This window comes from Medicago sativa, chromosome 5 (assembly GCF_051527215.1).
Source record: "Medicago sativa cultivar Bolivia chromosome 5, Bolivia_mono, whole genome shotgun sequence".
In the NCBI taxonomy this organism is placed as follows: domain Eukaryota; kingdom Viridiplantae; phylum Streptophyta; class Magnoliopsida; order Fabales; family Fabaceae; genus Medicago; species Medicago sativa.
This window is the reverse complement of record NC_140753.1, coordinates 4071128-4078161: the sequence shown is the minus strand read 5'-3', so window position 1 is coordinate 4078161 and position 7034 is coordinate 4071128. Positions and strand designations below refer to the sequence as shown.

The following is a 7034-nucleotide window of genomic DNA, read 5'->3' as shown; positions in this document are numbered from 1 at the left end:
TCTTATATTTCTATGGAACAACTGTAACATCCCAATATTTTTAACTATCAATTTTATTATTTTATTAATTGGTCATTTATTTATTTAATAAGTTATTTTGAGTTTATTACTATTCATTAATACTTTCATATATATCTTTTTGCACGTTGATGTTGTGGGTTGGTCAAATTGAACATTTGCTTTGTACCAAGTCAATTCATCCAAGACAGGTGCAAGTTTAATTAGCATATGTGTATTCAATAAAAATAAATAAATTTAACGGGTCTAGCATATATAAGAGAGAGGGGATACACAATAGTTTAGTGGTTAGTTATATATACCATGATTTAAGCTAAGTTGGGAACTGTTGAACATATCACCCGATAACTAATCCCCATAAACTTGGTCTTCCTTATTTTCTCTAGAATAACCTATTCATTTAGGTGATTAATTGAACTTCTGTACTGTCCCACGTTTTCCACTACTCCATTGATTACCACATCTCTCTCCCCTGATATATTTAAACCTAAAGATAGTTCACACACCACTCTCTCTCAATTTTTCTATAAACACATACATTCTGGCATAACATGCCACACTCCCTCCCTCAAAATTCTTTCGTTTTAACTTTACACCCTTTTGGAGAAAACACTTGATTGAGATATATTCTTATTTCTTCACTTCCTGTTAGAGTTGCCCCTCACTTATATAGATGTATATGACAATATATCTTTTCTAGTTTCGGTTTCTCTTAAAATTCTTTCAATGACCCACTTGCTCATTGGAAATAAATTCCCATATTCTCTCAACTTTCACGGTTTATTTTTATTTCCCACACCAGTACACAGTTGCATACAACACTGAACCACACTTCCTAAACTCAAATAAAGTCATTCTCCTGCCACCAATTGAAAGTACAAGCTATCATTTCTATTAGAGTCTTTCCATTTATTTATGTAAACACGTCATCTTAGTAGAAGTCTTGAGGTAAGAACTATTCTATTCAATTGTCCATTCTTCCATTCTTTTCTTCAATTCTTTTAAAATCATTCTAAATAAAGTCATCCTTTTGTTCTCTCATTAGCACTCTCTTCAGTGAAGAATAATTCTTCAAGTCTTGTTCCGGCAATTGGGTAGATTCTCTAAATATTAGGAAGGAGAGCACTTAAGGTAAGGGCTTTTTCCCCATACGTCCATACTAAGTGCTAGGACTTTGTTATGAAAATAGTGGTAGCAATTCTTGTCTCTTGAAAAGAAAAATAATTAAAAATGTATTTTAAGGTTAACATTTAATCTTTTCTAAATGTGGTTATTTAATTATGTTATATATGATAATTTTGTGTGATGAGGAATGATATAATTATTTTATTTTATTATGTTTTATATGATTTTGTGATGCTGAGAAAGATGAAAATGTGAGTTTGTGAAATGATTGACTTTTGGTTGTGTGGTGATGCCTTAATATTTGGCTGTAATTGCCTTAGTGGCGGGTTAATATTATATATCTGTGTGGATGCCTGTGTGGCGGGTTGTAATTATATCTGTGTGGTGCCTTAGTGGCGGGTTATAATTATACTATGTGTGGTGCCTTAGTGGCGGGTTTTAGTCTGCATTTTCATGATCATGCATGGCATATGCATCTGTGTGGTGCCTTAGTGGCGGGAATTGCAATTATTTTCTGTGTGGATGCCTGTGTGGCGGGAATTGCAATTATATTCTGTGTGGATGCCTGTGTGGCGGGAATTATATCCGGATCATATAGTTATAAGAGCATGCATTTTGCACATCATTGCATTGCATTGGGTCTATTATACATCTGTGTGTTGATAAGTGATTAAACTGTTATATATATATATATAAAAGAAATGTGTATGAACTTTACCTTAAAGACTTAAATGTATTTTTCTTATTTCTTTTGATTGATAAGTTTTGATATTATCTATTTCATGATATTGTTTCTGGTGCTTTGAGTATGAACCAATTTGGATAAGGAAATTGACCCTTACATTAATATAATGTTGTAGGTACCAAAGATGATATATGAAGTTTGATATGTGATGAAAGCGTACGCGGGGACAAAAATTGGGTTTTTGATTAAATTGTAGTTTTAGAAATAATTTTGAAGGACATTTAGTTTAAGAATTTTTATTAAATTATGTAAAGAATTTTGTATAGGCTTTGCTGGAATATATATTATTGATGAAATAAATAAATAGTAGTGTTTTTCAGAAAAAGAAAATGATTTAGGCGTAATGTCTTGGACCAAAATCCGGGGCGTTACATTATGGTATCAGAGCAACAATCCTCGGACAAACATTTTTGGGTGGGATGCGCTTGTATGACATATGTTTTTGATAGATGCGTGTGTGAATGTTTTGATACTTGCGTGTTTGGTCTTGATATTTTTCTATTTTTATTAAATTGATAATTGAAAGTTGTGTGTATTTCTGTGCTTGTTTGATGCATTGATTTATCTCTTTTGGAATCTACGTGTATTAGTTCTTGATATTAGGTTTCCCTGATGTGATGAAGTGAATGTTAGGTTATTACTTCTTTTTACGATATTTATAAAATTTATAATTTTGATGTATTACTTATTTCCTTATAGAATTGTTTGATTCTCCATTTATTTTTCCTTGTAAGTAACTTGGGCTTAATATTTGACTTTCAAATACTATTTTCATTAATTTGTTTTGCTTGTGCTGCCACTGCATATATTTTTGGAAGCAAAAATAATAAAGAAATAAAAATTGCTTACCATCACCTTGAATTTACTCAAGTTTCTTTACAGTGGCATTTGGTGTATGTGTTATATTATCATTAGCAAAGGAACAATTGGTATGAAATGTATATGAGTGACAAATTTATTAAAGATATAATTTTTATAAAATAGGGTAATCATGAGTTATGAATTAGAGATGATTTAGATGACTATGGATGTCCTTATTACTGATTTTTCTATGATAAATGTATTGATTAGTTATCAGTCACTAAAACCATGGACTAAGTGAATGAACGTAGGTTTTGGGTGCTCGATTTATTTCTGTAATTAGTCACTAAAATCATTTTCATCTGTATTCAGTTTTTGGTATTTATCACTAAAACTATTTTATGTTTTTGCTGATTTTGTGTCTTGCAAATTGCTGTTGTTGCTACAAAAGTGTTGTCTTTTGCCTTGAAACTGTTGCTGTTTTTATTTCAGTTTTACAATGTGTTTGTATTTCTGTTTTTGTTATCCATATGTCCAAATCACCATTCTTTTAATAATAACACTTATAAATGGATTTTTGCAAATAATTTTTACAAAGTTAAGGTAGTTATTATGATTCCTCTCCTTTTCAAGTTAAATTTTGTATAGATTGATTTATAGAGAATGAAATGATTTATGATTTGGTGTGCAGAGCATTTTGGATTTTGTTTAAAATAGTTACACCTGATGGTCACTAAAACTTACTATTTTCTCGTTAAAAAAAAAAAAAAAAAGTGTTCATGTAGATTTTAAAAATTTGTTTTCCTTTATTACGTTTTCTTGTCCAAATTGTCTTATAAATGCTGTACTTTATGTTTGTTATTTATATACCGAAAACTTTTTATCTTTTGATGATGTCTTTTCAAAATGAATTTTATATATGAAGTTGATGAGATAATTTTACCAAGTTAAGAGGATTAAAATAATTCATTTTTTTTGTTAGATTAAATTGCAGTGGACTGGTTGAGATAAAATAAATAATCTATGATTTTATATGTAAGTGTGTTCGTGGCTTGATATCATTTTGAGTGTGGTTTAAAGGAAAGAGTTGAAAAACTAAAGGGTGATTTGATTGTGTAACTTGGGTGTTCTATAAAAATAAAAGAATTAATAATAAATGGTGTATCTTGTATCTTGCATGCATACTACTTGTTAAGTTTTTTGATTCTTCTGTGGTTAGTGAATTTTTGGTTGCAAGTTAGCTGTTACTTTTAGAATTCTAGAGCTAAGACTAGATTGTAAAAATCTTACTCAAATAAATTGTATGACTTGGATGACTCTTCTCCCATTTTCAAGAGATGGTGTGTGCTTGTTCCACCACCACTCGAACCTTGTCTTAGTGTCATCACTTGTCGAAAAGTGTATGTTTTAGGTATCAATTCGTAAAAATCTTGACCTTAATTAGTGGTATTAAGTCGTGTTGTTTTGTGGAGAGTTAAGCAAGGGTATGATGAAGACTAATATGAACTCGGAGAACACCAAGTGCAAGTTGTAGAGAATAGTATGATTGTTGGGGTAGGATTGTATGTACCACCATTATGATAGTTTGACCAACTAGTTGATATCAGAGTGCGCAGCGGAAACATGATATTTTATTTTTACTCCATTCTAAAATTTTCTTACTTGTCGATGTTTAGATGAACGACTATTTTACATTAATTATTCTTCTGTTGAAAATAAGTGGAAAGTATTTTGGTTGGAAATTTAATTTATATTTAAAAAAAAATATGTTGAATGATTTTACCGAAAATGTTTTGTTAAATCTATAATCTTTTCTATTATTTAGTTTCGGGGACGAAACTATTTTTAGGTGGATAGAATGTACGACCCCAAAATTTTATTTATAATTATTTTGTCTCTATTCGTGATAAAATTATTCTAGTATCCTTTGATCTTGTTTTTATGAAGAACCTCTATTCTAATATTTTCACTTTTTAGTTTCGAGGACGAAACTATTTTAAGGGGGTAATAATGTAACATCCCAATATTTTTAACTATCAATTTTATTATTTTATTAATTGGTCATTTATTTATTTAATAAGTTATTTTGAGTTTATTACTATTCATTAATACTTTCATATATATCTTTTTGCACGTTGATGTCGTGGGTTGGTCAAATTGAACATTTGCTTTGTACCAAGTCAATTCATCCAAGACAGGTGCAAGTTTAATTAGCATATGTGTATTCAATAAAAATAAATAAATTTAACGGGTCTAGCATATATAAGAGAGAGGGGATACACAATAGTTTAGTGGTTAGTTATATATACCATGATTTAAGCTAAGTTGGGAACTGTTGAACATATCACCCGATAACTAATCCCCATAAACTTGGTCTTCCTTATTTTCTCTAGAATAACCTATTCATTTAGGTGATTAATTGAACTTCTGTACTGTCCCACGTTTTCCACTACTCCATTGATTACCACATCTCTCTCCCCTGATATATTTAAACCTAAAGATAGTTCACACACCACTCTCTCTCAATTTTTCTATAAACACATACATTCTGGCATAACATGCCACACTCCCTCCCTCAAAATTCTTTCGTTTTAACTTTACACCTGTTGTGAAAGTGACTCAAAATTGGAGTTTGGAGGCCAAAATTGATGTTTGCTGAAAGTACAAATCGGTGGCCGATTTGGAAAATCGGTGGCCGATTTTGGCTGCCTTTTGGGAGGCTTTCTGTTTGGGAAAAATCGGTGGCCGATTTGGAAAATCGGTGGCCGATTTCGCGTGCTGTTATTTTTCAGAAACGTATTTTTGGGCCAGATTTGTTACAATTTTATGGGAGTTTCTTTTACTATAAATATAGGCCTTGTATCAGACTATTTTGAGAGAGATAGAGGGGGCTGAAACAAGGGTTTAGAAATCAAACTAGGGTTTGTATAGAGTTTGTCTCTTGGCAACAAACTAGGGTTTGAAGGTTGATTCACCTTGGGAAACACTATTAGGATTGAGTCTCTTGGTTACGGGAAGAGGCTGGGATTTGGGTAGAATTAGGCGGGAGACTTATTCTTGTAACCCATTGAAATCTCTTTTGTAACGTTACTCATCATATAGTGGAACGGAGGGCTGCTCTCTCCCCCAGACTAGGTCAATTTGGACCGAACTGGGTAAACAGATTCTTTTGTGTTCTCTCTGCTTTTCTCTCGCTGTTTTTCTACTTTTGCTTGTTTAATTGCAATTCACTTTGATATTGGTTGCTTAATTATCCCTTGCTCCACACATCAAGTTTGTTATTGGTGTGTTTTCTCATCGAATTCGCAACAATTGGCGCCCACCGTGGGGCAAAGGTCAAAGGATAATCAAGTACCATGGGTTCGAAGTGGGATATTGAGAAGTTTACCGGAGATAACGATTTTGGGTTATGGAAGGTAAAGATGGAAGCGGTGTTGATACAGCAAAAGTGTGAGAAAGCTTTGAAGGGTGAAGGTTCGTTACCGGTCACCATGACACGAGCGGAGAAGACCGAGATGGTGGACAAGGCCAGGAGTGCCATTGTCTTGTGCCTCGGAGATAAAGTTTTGAGAGAAGTAGCAAAGGAACCAACCGCGGCATCGATGTGGGCAAAGATGGAATCTTTGTATATGACAAAGTCTTTGGCTCATCGGCAATTCCTAAAGCAACAACTCTACTCATTCAAGATGGTGGAGTCAAAGGCCATCATGGAGCAACTTACGGAGTTCAACAAAATCCTTGATGACTTGGAGAATATTGAGGTGAATCTTGAGGATGAAGATAAAGCTATACTCTTGTTGTGTGCTCTACCTAGATCTTTTGAATCGTTTAAAGATACCATGCTCTATGGAAAAGAAGGCACTGTTACCTTGGAAGAAGTTCAAGCAGCTTTGAGAACCAAGGAGTTGACTAAGTCGAAGGACTTGAGAGTTGATGAAAACGGGGAAGGCCTAAGTGTTTCAAGAGGGAATGGTGGAGGTAGAGGTAACCGAGGAAAGAGTAGTAACAAGACAAAGTTTAAATGCTTTAAGTGTAACAAGATGGGTCACTTCAAGAAGGATTGTCCGGAGATTAATGGTAATTCCGTACAAATTGTCTCTGAGGGTTATGAGGATGCAGGTGCTTTGATGGTGTGCTGTTTGGAGGATGAAGGTGATGTTTCTCACCTTGGGGGTGATGCCTGGTAGAGCGGTGGTCGTCTGGAGAGACGTTAAACACTCAACATCAGCCTGGAGAGGCGGTGGTAAGAATACTCATGATCAGCCTGGAGAGGCGGTGGTAAGAATACTCATGATCTACCGGTTGAGGTGGAGGTTCAAGGAAGACATAGTGGGATGTACTCATT

The 7034-nt window shown here is 33.6% G+C and overlaps 1 long non-coding RNA gene across 1 annotated transcript; it reads left to right on the top strand.

The window, feature by feature from the left end:
* Nucleotides 1-315: 315 nt before the first annotated feature.
* On the top strand, nt 316-2218 carry LOC146919283 (uncharacterized). Its single transcript, XR_015010662.1, has 3 exons — nt 316-966; nt 1064-1149; nt 2004-2218. It is a non-coding gene; the product is annotated as an uncharacterized LOC146919283 (long non-coding RNA).
* Nucleotides 2219-7034: the final 4816 nt, after the last annotated feature.